Raw genomic sequence first — 13,544 nt, 5'->3', positions numbered from 1 at the left:
TTTGTTTTACCATATAAAAGGAGCCTCTTACTGACTGTGACTGGTCATAAAATCATTTTATTTTGGGGCCCCACTTTGTCTAGAACCGGCCCTGCTTGTCACACTCCATTCTGCGACACCTAAAGTCTGGCGCATGCGCAGTATCGCCGAGTGTCGCTCGGCAGAGTGAAAGAGTCGGTGCCTGCGCATTGATGATGTCGGGTAACCTACAACATTGGATACTAGTTGGCGCTTGCGCATTAGAGAAGGGGACTAAATGGACTAAATGGTTAGAATGGATTAAACTCCACCGTTAAAAAGTTATTGAAATAAGAGTGGTTGGGGAATAGTTAGTCATCTGCAAAATTGCAGTGAAGGCTTCTTTGGTGATAATGGGAATTCATATGTATGATTTATAATGTACCAAGTGGTATCAAGATAGTTAAGGAATTCCCTATATGCATTAGATCATTAGGGTAAAGTTATATTGAAATACTGACGGTTCTTGATATCAGAATATAATTACTGTATTTGTACTCTGAGGTACTGTACCAAATATAGATATGAGTCATTTGTATATAATTCTATTCTCTTGTAACAGGAAAATTGATGTTTTAGATCATTACTGATAATGTATCAGGTCTATCAAGATATTAGTATATTAGTATGAGTTCGGGTACCGCCTGCCTGTAATTTTAATCCTTTCACTGTACTTTTCTTAATCAGCAATAAAATAAAAGTTACATTTTAACCATTCACTACAGCCCTGGTGGGCGATTATTGGCTAATTAATTGTTGGTTGTTATCCTCTTCCACCCAGTGCTTATAACCCAAAATTGTCAAGTTTTTCTTGCCCCTCCTGGGGATTGGTTTATGCTGACAACACTCTGCACACCCAATAAACTAAAATCACTTTTATTAGTTCATAGCCACACAAGAAACACATTAAAAAGTAACTGTAAATGTTTTTTTTTTCTACAAATCAATAGCTCTTGGAATGTAAGACTTCTCCTATTATCTTTGTCACCTAAATCCAGCAGCTTCCTTGCTATACCCCTCAGATTACCTCAGTGCTGCAATGACTGCATCCTCTGCCCAGCAACTCTACAAACTGGACAGTTTCATGGGAGGGGAGGGGCTGCTGTTTCATGGGAGGAGGTTATGTGAGAGAGCTCTCTCTGTCAATGTAGCAGAGCTGGATGTGTTCGAAGACTGTGGTGGATACAGATGTCTTCTGCATAGTGAGGTACAAGGTCTCTGCTGTTCCCCATAAGTCCCTCCATCCCAGTCTATGATTCTACAGAACTTTCTCTGTCTCTCTCTGCACCTCATGCTGCAGTCCTTCCCCGATATTGTCATTGACCCTTCGAGCACTGTGCAGATAAGCTATTAACACTTATTGGTCCCACAGCACAAGCTAAAGACTTCATGTAACTGGTGTACTTGGATTTCTTCCACTTATTACATGTTCCCTGTTCCTCCATTTGATGGAAGCTGCCAGGATGGTCACCACATACATCCTGCATGTAAAGTGTGCAGTGTTCAGTGGATTTACTTGTAGTAAACTAAACAGAATTAATGCTAAATTACCTTGACAGAGAACACAAGGCATAATGGGAACTGTGGGCAAGCTAACTGGCCTCAGCTTGAGGGCATAGAATGTCAGATATTAGCCTCTGCCCACTTCACCTCTGGTGAGAAAGTTTTTTGTCAAACATTTTCAGAACAGAAAATGCCATAACTTTGGAAAGGAAATGGTGAGGAGCCAAAGCAGTTATTGTTCTCTTTTTTTAATGGGGAAATCACATATAATAATTTGGTAAATTCATTATAACCTTACAGTTATGCTTTAAAATACATACATGCAATAAAAAGGTTTGTGGCCATGGCCCATGATAAGACCGTAAGTCTGGCCAACACTACCATATATACTTGAGTATAAGCCTAGTTTTTCAACCCCAAAAAATGTGCTGAAAACCCAAACTAGGCTTATACTCGAGTAAAGCAATAATATATATATTGCCCCCCGATATATATTGATGACATCCTGGGAAGGGGAGTTTGAGACTTTTAAAACCCCCCAATTGCATCTTCAATACACAGCAATACTGTAGGTGACCAATATATCTTTTGAATCAATCTGCAAGTCCCCTTGTGTTCTGAGGGTCACATCTCTTATGTATTCAATTTTTTCTCAGCAACTTTCATCTCTACCACCAGGATGAAAGATTGTATAAGTCTGAGGGGCTCCAGGCTCCATTAACACCCATGTTACCTGGAGCCCCTCAGGCTCATTTCCATACAGTCCTTCATCCTGGTGGTAGATGCCCTTTAAGAACATGATATTGGCTTTCATGGTCCAATAGGAAAAATATCTTGGTCTGCAGAAGTCACTCTCGGGATGGCATCATTGTTGCACAGTTGCATCTCCATAAAAGCTCTGCATAAGACTTGTTTAGTCCCCTCCAGACTTAGAACTTATATTACTATAGATGTAGCCCAGGTGCGGTGGCCACCATACCGGGTAGACTATTTCTGGGAAAAGGTTTAACCGGTTCGCGACCGCCCACCGTGTATTCACGGCGGCGGTCGGGTCACGCTGCATGTAGAGGGCTCACGGGCTGAGCCCTCTCCATAGCCGGTAAGTCTTTGCTGCATATTGCAAATCTGCCGGCAGCCTCAAAAAGAATCGCCGCTCCCCGTGACGTCATCGAGGAGCGTCGATCCATCTCCATGGTAGCCTATTTCGTTTTAACCCCTTCATTACAATGTGCTGATAGCACATTGTAATGAATAATGAGGAAAATCCCCATATACTGCCATACTGTAGTATGGCAGTATATGATAGGATCTATCAGACAACCTTGGGTTAAAATACCCTAGGGAGTCTGAAAAATAGTAAAAATAAAAATAAAAAAAAGTTTTAAAAAAAATTATAATAAAAAAGCCTAAAATTTCAAATCACCCCCCTTTCCCTAGAACTGGCATAAATATAAATAAACAGTAAAAATCATAAACACATTAGGTATCGACGCATCCGAAAATGCCTGATCAAAATATGATAACTGTTTTTCAATGCGTTTAACCCCGTAATGGAAAATAGCGCCCAAAGTCAAAAATGGCACTTTTTGGCCATTTTGAAAAATATAAAAAAAATCTATAAAAAGTGATCAAAAGGTCCTACAGTTCTAAAAATGATATCATTGAAAATATTATCGAATTTCGTAAAAAATGACACCACCCACAGCTCCGTACACCAAAGTATAAAAAAAGTTATTAGCGCCAGAAGTTGGCAAAATAAAAAAAAAAACATTTTGTACAGGAGGTTTTCATTTTTGTAAATGTATGAAAACATTATAAAACCTATACTAATTTGGTATCCCCTTAATCGTACCGACCCAAAGAATAAAGTAGACATATAATTTGGGGCGCTCAGTGAAAGACGTAATATTCAAGCCCACAAGAAAATTGGCGCAAATGTGTTTTTTCACCATTTTCACTGCATTTGGAATTTTTTTCCTACTTCTGAGTAGATGGCATGGAATATTTAATACCATCACTATGAAGTGCAATTTGTTACACAGAAAACAAGCTGTCACACAGCTCTTTACGTGTAAAAATAAGAAAGTTATAGATTTTTGAAGGTGGGGAGTAAAAAATTGACATGAAAAAACAGGAAAGAGCCCGGTCCTTAACTGGTTAATTCTCTGGTTCTATCCATCTTTTTCCCTTAGTGTTCTCTGTCAAGTGCTTGTTGCTATGGAAACATGCACATAAACTTTGTATATTTGTAGGGCCACATGACAGCAGTCATGCCTCAGCTCCCAAATTCCTAAACCTGTATCTTAAGGATGTTCAATTTAGGGTTTCACGCCTGATGATGTTCAAGTGGATCCATGCAATCCGCACAAATGGAATGGAAGGCTTCTTGAAAACGTAGCAACCTGAGCACTCACATATGGATATGCAACATCCCCCACCAGGGCCTAGCCTTTTCTTGAAGCCTGGAGGCACCCGGGGCCCAGAATACCAGAGTGGCTGGCAGTAGCGGCCTAGGCTTGGTATGAGGACCAGAGGGCTGTCCTACAGCCTGGCAGGTCTCCAGCAGGTGGTGTGTGCAAGAAATATGGTGGGAGAGGCTGATGTACTGGTTCTACCTTGGGCAACCCCTTAGTGTCTGTAGGCTGTATCCCTGGGTAATGGATGGGGAGCCCGTGGTGGTGACTGGCGTATTCAGGGATCAGACAGAGGTAGCGTTGTGCAAAATAACTCTCGGTTCTTTATTGAACAACAGTAGGCAACGGCCTAAATGATCTCACAGCAGAACTGGTACTGGAGTGGTAATGGAGAGGTGTCCTCAGGAATGGTTCAGCAGCCTGGTAGTAGATGCAGGCTGGGATGGAGCTGTGTCCAGTTGAAGAAGCTGCAGCTCTGAGTCTCCCGGCTCTGGTCCTGGGATTAGGTTATGTGTTAGCACTGATGGTGGGCTGACACTGTTTCTCTCTCTTCACTCTCTCTGTGACAGGATATGCTCTCAGGGTAGAGCTGTATTCCAAGATGCATGTGGTAAGAGCATGTGCTTTAATGACTTTGCTGGAAAGAGCATGTGCTCAAAGTGGATTTGCTTCTCCCATGCCCAGGGGTTTTCTTATCCTGGTCAGGTGGTGGCTAACTCTCCAGTCGCAATCCAGTGTACATGGTGAAATACAATTGGCTGACAACTCACACCCAGTTAACCATTGCCTGTTCAGGCAGGATCACAGCTGCTAATTCCCGTTCAATGAGTTTATCAGTCTCACTAGATGGGTCCTAACATGTAGAGGGCCTTATTCGCAACTGTTCCCTTGCATATACATTGCCAGGGGTGTTGCGGACACCTTGATCCTGCAGCACATTTACATTAAAACTACAGCAATCACAGGAAATGTTATTTTTCCCTATTGCAAATCTATAGTTTTGTGTCTCCCTTCAATACTCCCCCTATACTTACTATTTTTAACCCCTTAAGGACCAAGCCACTTTAGGGCTTCCAGGCCAAGCACGATTTTTCAAATCTGCCCTGTGTCGCAATAAATGGTTAAAACTGTCAGGATTCAGGATGCGTGGACCCACTGGACCACCGCAGGAGGTTGTACTAGCTGACACCTGGGACCGGGGTCTATGTAGCACTTGGTCTTCACCAGAGCTCGCCACAAAGTGGGATGGACTTGCTGCAACAGGGTATCACCAGGTCGTTCCACAGGTGCGACTAGCCCGCGGTGGCAGCCGAGGTCAAGGTACCTTAGCAGGAGACAGTCTCGTGGTCAGGTCCAGGCACAGGGTCAAGGCAGGCGGCAGAGATGCAACGTCAAGTCCAATCCGGGGTCAGCAATGGGAGGTCCAGGCAGATGGGAACAGGAACACAGGCACACAGGAACGCAGGACAAGTGAACTCAGGAGCAGGAACACATGGGATCAGGAACGCATGATACATGGGAACACTCAGGCACGCAGGAGAAACAGAAACGCAGGATACACAGGAATTAAAAAGTGGAGGTGTTCAGCCAGCGACCAATCAGCTTGCGCTTGCCCTTTAAATTTTCAACAGCCTGGGAGGGCCTTGGCGGCAGGGGATGCGCGCGCGGCAGTCCGAGGAGAAGCCTGCGCCGGGATGGGTAAGTCCAGCGCTGCAGAGAGAGCAAGGGCGCACGGAGGAACACGCACGGCAATCAGAGGAGAAGCCTGCGCCGGGACAGGTAAGTCCAGCGATGCAGGGTGGGCAGGGGAGCACGGAGGAACACGGGTACGCCTGCAATCCGCAACAGGGATCGTGGGAGCACCCGTGACAATAACCTTTTTTTTTTAAAATCAGATATTTTTATTGAAAGTTTCCCCCCCCCCTTTACAAACCCAACAAGTACAACAACGAGGGAGATATGCACAACATCTAATATAGTCATTAACATTATTATCCAATGTTACAAATATACATTACAACCAAGATATAGCATCAAAATTGTTCCAGATTTTGTACTATGCTTTTACGATAGTGTGACAATAACCTTCAAATGCTTTAACATATCCAGGTAATTTCGAGATTGTTTTGTCGTCACACATTGTAATTTAAATTAGTGGAAATATTTGGATGATATCTTTTGCGTTTAATTATGAAAAAAATAGAAATTTGTCAAAAATTTGGAAAATTCTAAATTTTCAAAGTTCTAAATTCTTTTCTTTTTAAGTAGATGGTCATAGCACCCAAATAACTTTATAAATAACATTTACCAAATGTACACTTTATGTTGGCATGGCTATTTCCGCATCCTCTTATTTACCTAGGTTGTTATGGGGCTTAGAATTGTGGGTGCATTTTTTCAAATTTTAATGAAAAATCGAGAAAACTTATATTTACAGGCACCTACTCAGTTTTCAAGTGACTTTGAGAGCCCTAATAATAGTAAAACTCCATAAATAACCCCATTACAGAAACAACACCCCTCAATGTATGAGAAACCATTTTTAAGAAGTTTGTTAACCCTTTAGGTGTTTTACAGGGGTAAAAACAAAGTGGAGGTGAAATTTACAATTTGTAACTTTTTTAGACAGTACATTAATTTTGGCCCAAAATAAAAAATTCACAATGGATTAAATGACAAAAAGCTCCACAAAGTTTAATACCCAATTTCTCTTGAGTACACCGATACCCTATATGTCATGGTAAACTGCTGTACGGGTACACGGCCGGGCATAGCATGGAAGGAGCTCCATTCAGAGCAGAGGTTGCATTGTCACATTTTACTGGCCATAAAATGTTTATTTTATTGTAACATGGACATATGGGGACTTATTATTTCCGGGATCCACTTTTGAGTTAAATCATTTAGGGGGGTTCAATAGCTAATTGATGAGATTTTTTTAACTCTTTCTTGGTGAGAATAAGAAAATCATTCATTCTGGTTTTTAGTTTTTTCACCCCCGTGCCTTGCATGGAGGATACCTACCCGCCGGGTGAGTACCCGGCTCTGCTTCATAGACGCCACGGTCACTATGACTGCGATGTTTATGGGGTTTAACAGCCGGGATCGCGAGTATCGGGATGCCAGCTGTTATTGTGGGAGCTCGGCTGTCACATACAGCGGAGCTCCCGCAGCGATCGCACGGGCCCTGCTACTGAGCCTGGCTGTCACATACAGCGGAGCTCCGGCAGCGATCGCACGGGCTCTGCTACTGAGCCTGGGCGATCCCCTAGACATACATGTACGTTGGGATGGGCAACTGACCGCATTTCCCGACGTACATGAACGTTCTATTGAATGAAGGGGTTAATGAACATTGACAGTTTCAATGACATTGTTGTACAAAGAGGAAATTGCTGAATGCTACAGTTTTGCCTGGAGGCCGTTTCTCCTTTTTGTTCTAATCTTAAAGATACATAGGACGAAAGATGTTGCTTTTCCCTGTGTGTGATGATTTGACGCATCATATGTCCCTATGCTCTTTAATAAACAAGCTGAAAACTAAAATATATACACTGCATAAAAGATAGAAAGTGTTACTGATGGGAGAGTTTCCTCATTAAGTTTGCATTATTTTGTTCATATTTGTTGATGACAGACGTCGCCTTCTTGTGGTAATGTCATAGTTTTGAGGAAGTAGCAGAAACCATAATGAAAATAGGATGGGACAGAGGATGTATTGCATACTTTACAGCTGGGGACTGCAGAGAGGTATTGTTCACTGATTTCACTTGCCTTGGATAATTATGCATAATTTATATACATCTTATACAGGTATACATCTTCAGTAAAAGACAATTTCTATGACACAAGTGTGTGATTGTTAGGTCCCTTGTTAAATTCCAAGCATATTGTACAGGGCATGTCATTCCTATTATTAAAATAGGTTACAATGCCCTTTGTTGTCTTAACCATGAGCAGGAACATTTCCAGCAGCAGCAGCAAAGTGGTTTGGTTAATAACACTTTATATGCTGTACTGAAGTTAGTAGTCTAGAGTCAAATAGTAGAAATGCATGTATGATAGTAGAATTTGGGAAAGTTCATATTTTTAGCATAGTAAAATAAGTTGTAGTTGTCAAGTCTGTGAAGAATTTTAGAATCCCCAATAAACTGTAAAAAGGTTTTTAACATAAAGAGTACAAGACTGAAAAGGTGAAAAGGTCTGTACTTAATAGATGTTAACTCTACGCAAACCCTCAATGGCACATGCTGAAACTAGGTCACTTAATGGTTAAGGTACTGCCATATATTACTGAATAAAACCTCTGACTACCGTACAGTAATGGCCTTACCCCCTTAATGACAACTCATATGGGTTTCTGCATTGGTCCCTAAGAAGTCTTAGAACACCCTGACAGCCGGGCACCTGAAACAGATCCAATCTGGACTGTTTAACACCCTAGATGTGCAGTGACTGCGGGATCTACATACCGTATGAGGGATAGTGTCCCCTCTCTTCTGCTGTCGGCACTCCTATCGTGTGCATAGGTTGACACAACTAATAAACTACATATGCTACAGACAACCCTTGCTTGCTGGTAACATCTAATATTTCAGTTTGTCATTACTATCTTAAGAAGGTAACTATATTTGAACTATCAAAAGCAACAGGAAGTAATAAACAACTAATAAACTGTAATAAATGAATGTTATCAAGTGATTAGATAAGCATTGGTCCTAAAAGTGGACTAAAAAAAACATAATAATAAAAACCATTAATCAACGAATAAAAAAATAATTAAAATCCTGCAAAAACCCCAATTACATATAAAAAAGGTATCACCATATCCATAGTAATCTAAACAATAAAACTAAATTCTCAACACTGTATCTAGGGGTAAAGTAAGAATTTTGACCCCCAAGTCATATGGATTTCTTTTAAATTAATGAATCCGCAGTTGAACAAAGTGAAGTGACTATTTTTCCTTAAGTACATATTTCCAGGGCCCAATATTTTATGCACAGCAGAGACAAACATGTCACAGGGTGTGTTCACAGGGAATAGCCCTTGTTATAGTTTTCAGAGACTGCTGCTCCGTGGGCATAATTTTAAACAACACAGTGGGCACTGAAATGGCGTATTTGTAAAACAACTGCAATTTCTACTTTGTGATACCTATTTCACATTCACTTTTTGAAAGCCCTATGGGGTCAAGATACTAACTCAATGTTCACTTGAGGGGTGTTATTTCCAAATTCCCATAGTGCTCTTTTATTCCTGAACCCTATAGTATTTACAGGTAAATTAAAGGAAACAGGGCATAATTAGTAGATAAACTACATATCTGTACAATATGTTGGGCACTAAAATGGTATTAAATTATTGGGTATTTCCACATTGAGGAGCTAGTGTGTAACAAAAAAAAACTGAAAACCACCTGGGTCAGGCCCCTTCCACACAAACACAATGTATTTCAGTGCTGTATCTGCAGTACCATATGTACTTGACATTTTTTATGTGCATGTATGTCACCACATCCATTCTGTATCCATAAAATATTGTGTTGGCAAATGCTGTTACTAACTTGCTCAACCCCAAAATTCCTGGATTCTACATCTATGTACGCAGCATAAGGTGCACAACCGTATGCAAAGCATGTTTTAATAATTCCCATAGACTTACACTCACCGGCCACTTTATTAGGTACACCATGCTAGTAACGGTTTGGACCCCCTTTTGCCTTCAGAACTGCCTCAATTCTTAGTGGCATAGATTCAACAAGGTGCTGGAAGCATTCCTCAGAGATTTTGGTCCATATTGACATGATGGCATCACACAGTTGCCGCAGATTTGTCGGCTGCACATCCATGATGCAAATCTCCCGTTCCACCACATCCCAAAGATGCTCTATTGGATTGAGATCTGGTGACTGTGGAGGCCATTTGACTACAGTGAACTCATTGTCATGTTCAAGAAACCAGTCTGAGATGATTCCAGCTTTATAACATGGCGCATTATCCTGCTGAAAGTAGTCATCAGATGTTGGGTACATTGTGGTCATAAAGGGATGGACATGGTCAGCAACAATACTCAGGTAGGCTGTGGCGTTGCAACGATGCTCAATTGGTACCAAGGGGCCCAAAGAGTGCCAAGAAAATATTCCCCACACCATGACACCACCACCACCAGCCTGAACCGTTGATACAAGGCAGGATGCATCCATGCTTTCATGTTGTTGACGCCAAATTCTGACCCTACCATCCGAATGTTGCAGCAGAAATCGAGACTCATCAGACCAGGCAACGTTTTTCCAATCTTCTACTGTCCAATTTCGATAAGCTTGTGCAAATTGTAGCCTCAGTTTCCTGTTCTTAGCTGAAAGGAGTGGCACCCGGTGTGGTCTTCTGCTGCTGTAGCCCATCTGCCTCAAAGTTCAACAACTGTACGTTCAGAGATGCTCTTCTGCCTACCTTGGTTGTAACGGGTGGCAATTTGAGTCACTGTTGCCTTTCTATCAGCTCGAACCAGTCTGCCCATTCTCCTCTGACCTCTGGCATCAACAAGGCATTTCCGCCCACAGAACTACCGCTCACTGGATGTTTTTTCTTTTTCGGACCATTCTCTGTAAACCCTAGAGATGGTTGTGCGTGAAAATCCGAGTAGATCAGCAGTTTCTGAAATACTCAGACCAGCCCTTCTGGCACCAACAACCATGCCACGTTCAAAGGCACTCAAATCACCTTTCTTCCCCATATTGATGCTCGGTTTGAACTGCAGGAGATTGTCTTGACCATGTCTACATGCCTAAATGCACTGAGTTGCCGCCATGTGATTGGCTGATTAGAAATTAAGTGTTAACGAGCAGTTGGACAGGTGTACCTAATAAAGTGGCCGGTGAGTGTATATGGGGCATATGGAATGGAAATACTGGAGAAAATAGGACATGGTTTATATTTTTTTTATGTCTCATCACTGTATGGTACAGTATGGTACGGTGGGCAATACGGCCCTATACAACCGTTGTAGGAATGTTCTTTAAAGGAGATGTACCATCAAGTTTACTCATGGTAGATGTCCAAACCTGCTCATTCTTTATTCTAGGGGACAACAGCGTCTTTATAATCTTCAAGGGCGTCCAGATTAGGGTAGAAAACATTTTTTTTAAATATGAAAATGAGCCGCAAGCGCTCCTGCTATCAGATTATGTATGCACAGCTCTGTACTTCGCTGCCTGGTCCCACTCATCACTTGTGCACTGTTAAAACCTCAATGGAAAAAAACAATCCCCCACTTCAGTATACAGTAGGTTTATCTTCTCTCCATCACTCAAAACAGTAGAGATTTTTTAAGCTAAAACTCTAAGAATTTTATAATTTATGTGTATTTTATGCATTAAAAGGGGAGATTTATCATGAGCAGGAGCAGTAGAGCCGGTATATGATAGCGGCCACGCCACCCACGCGTCCCGCCAGACACATCAAGAGGCTTAGGCTTAGGCCAGGATTTTAAAAATTACGCAAGCACAGGGCATACTACTCTGGCTGCCATGCCCCGCTGCACCCCTTCTACGCCCATATAGCCTAGAGGTGGCGTAGTCGCTACCTTAATCGTAAATTCTTGCCCTGCGCAAGAAGCAGTGATAAATCTCCAACATAATGGGGCACATTTACTTACATGGTCCAGTTGCGTTTCAGCGGCGCGTTCTCCAACAAGGATTCGGGTCTGCCGGGATTCACTAAGGTCCGTGGGGCCGATGTCCACCACGTGTTGCTGAAGCGCCGAGGTCCGCCAAGTTCACCTTCTTCGTCCCGGTGCATGCAAGTGCTGATCTTGCGACTCAAATTCTTTTTTAAATTCCGTGTTTTTTCCGAATCCCTCGGGTTGTCTGATGGCCACGCCCCCCGATTTCTGTCATGTGAAAGCCGGTGCCGATGTGCCAAAATCCGATCGCATGTGCCAAAATCCCGGGGCAATTCAACGCAAATCGGAAATCGTCGGGAAACCCGACGAAAGTGCGCGATTCGGACCCTTAGTAAATGAGCCCCATAGTGTATACAGGAAGTCCCCTACTTAAGAACACCTGCCTTATAGACAACTCCTAGTTACTTTACAAACAGACCTCTGGATGTTTGTAATTTACTGTACCTTAGCCTTATTCTTATGGCAAACATTTTTCAAATTAAATTGTCACATAGACCAAAAAAATTGTGGCTGGGGTTACAATTATAAAATAAACAGTTCTGACTTACATAGAAATTCAACTGTGAAGTGTCTTTTGCTGAAAATAGATCTGTAGAATTCAAGAAAAGGGTATGATTTGTCAAAGGGAGTGTGGCTTTTTATGTGACAGTGTGTCATAGAGCATTTTAGGATGAACAAAAAGACAAAAGACAATAAGACAAAAAACTGCTCACCAATCCATATCATACCATTTTTTTCAGAGCACTGAGATGATTAAATACACTTTATATTTAAAAAAAAATGGAGATTGTCTAGCACAGGGTTGATTTATGCAAATCTCTTATGAATGTTTAGTATGCTTTAACCATACAGTTTTATTTTCAAAAAGAAAGAAACCAAAAAAAAAATGTTCAGGTGCAATATCCTGTTTGCTGTAAATAGGAAATTGCATTACTATGAAATTTTCCTCGGTCAGTACTAAGCAGAACATAAAAAAGCAAAAGATTCAAGTAAGTCTGCTACAAAAAAAAATATCATGCAAATGCAGCTTGATGTATTTATCCAGTTGTGCACAAGGATGTACTATTATAGACTGGTGCTGTGGGGGGTGTATGGGGGTAGCTCAAAGCCTGAGCTCTCTCCATACACAGCAGGTGTCAGCAGTATAATACAGCTGACACCGACCTGTAACTGCTGCGGTCTGTGCTGGCGCAATTCATGACAGTTAGCCTGTTAACAGTTAACCATGGATAGTGACTATATACTGTAGTACAGTAGTATTGCAGTATACAGTATGAGCAATCAGAACCTTCACGGTTAAAGTACCCTAGAGGGTTTGAAATAATAGTAAAAAAACGAAAACAAAATAAAACACAAGTTTAAATCACCCCCTTTCCCTTGAACATAGAGCCTATATGCCTGAATCGCCAGTTTGTGGCAATTTTTTCATTCATGAATATTTGAATTAAAAAATGATCATGGGTTAACAATTTTAATTGTTTTCTTGTTCATACAAACCGATTTTTAATCATATGTAAGTGATAAAAAAAACCCCGCAGCATCAAAAACTGCAGGTTTATAGTTGCAAAGGTTTTCACACCCTTTAAACGTTTTCTCATTTTCAAACATTACAACCACAAACCACAAACGTAAATATGTTTTATTGATATTTTAAGTGATTAATAATACAAAGTGTCAAATACTTGATGTTCTAAATTTTTGCAAATCGAAAGACTGAAAAGTGTGGCATCCTTGTGTATTTAGTTCAATACTTTGCCATGCTCTGGGTGAGTCTCTATCAGCTTGGCTCATCTCCAGCTCACTCCAGCTCCCTTCATCCTTACATTTTTCACATATGGGTTCTGCAAGGGTTTCTGATATGCAGGACCTACATTGAAACCTGAATCCTTGTATTCACTGGTCTTTTCCAGACATTTTTTATGCATG

The 13,544-nt window shown here is 41.4% G+C and overlaps 1 protein-coding gene across 2 annotated transcripts in view; it reads left to right on the top strand.

Moving 5' to 3' along the window:
• Positions 1 to 7,627: 7,627 nt before the first annotated feature.
• Positions 7,628 to 13,544, top strand: part of GPR141 (G protein-coupled receptor 141) — a 49,913-nt gene continuing 43,996 nt past the window's right edge. The window contains exon 1 of one of the 2 annotated variants that reach the window (XM_072153295.1): positions 7,628 to 7,685. The gene's annotated coding sequence lies outside the window, so the exon portion shown is untranslated. Of the gene's footprint in view, positions 7,715 to 13,544 lie in introns of both variants that reach the window. The other variant, XM_072153296.1, reaches the window with a different exon arrangement.

This window comes from Engystomops pustulosus, chromosome 5 (assembly GCF_040894005.1).
Source record: "Engystomops pustulosus chromosome 5, aEngPut4.maternal, whole genome shotgun sequence".
Taxonomy (NCBI): Eukaryota; Metazoa; Chordata; class Amphibia; order Anura; family Leptodactylidae; genus Engystomops; species Engystomops pustulosus.
Note: the sequence above shows the minus strand (reverse complement) of the source record. Positions and strands in the feature narration are given on the sequence as shown.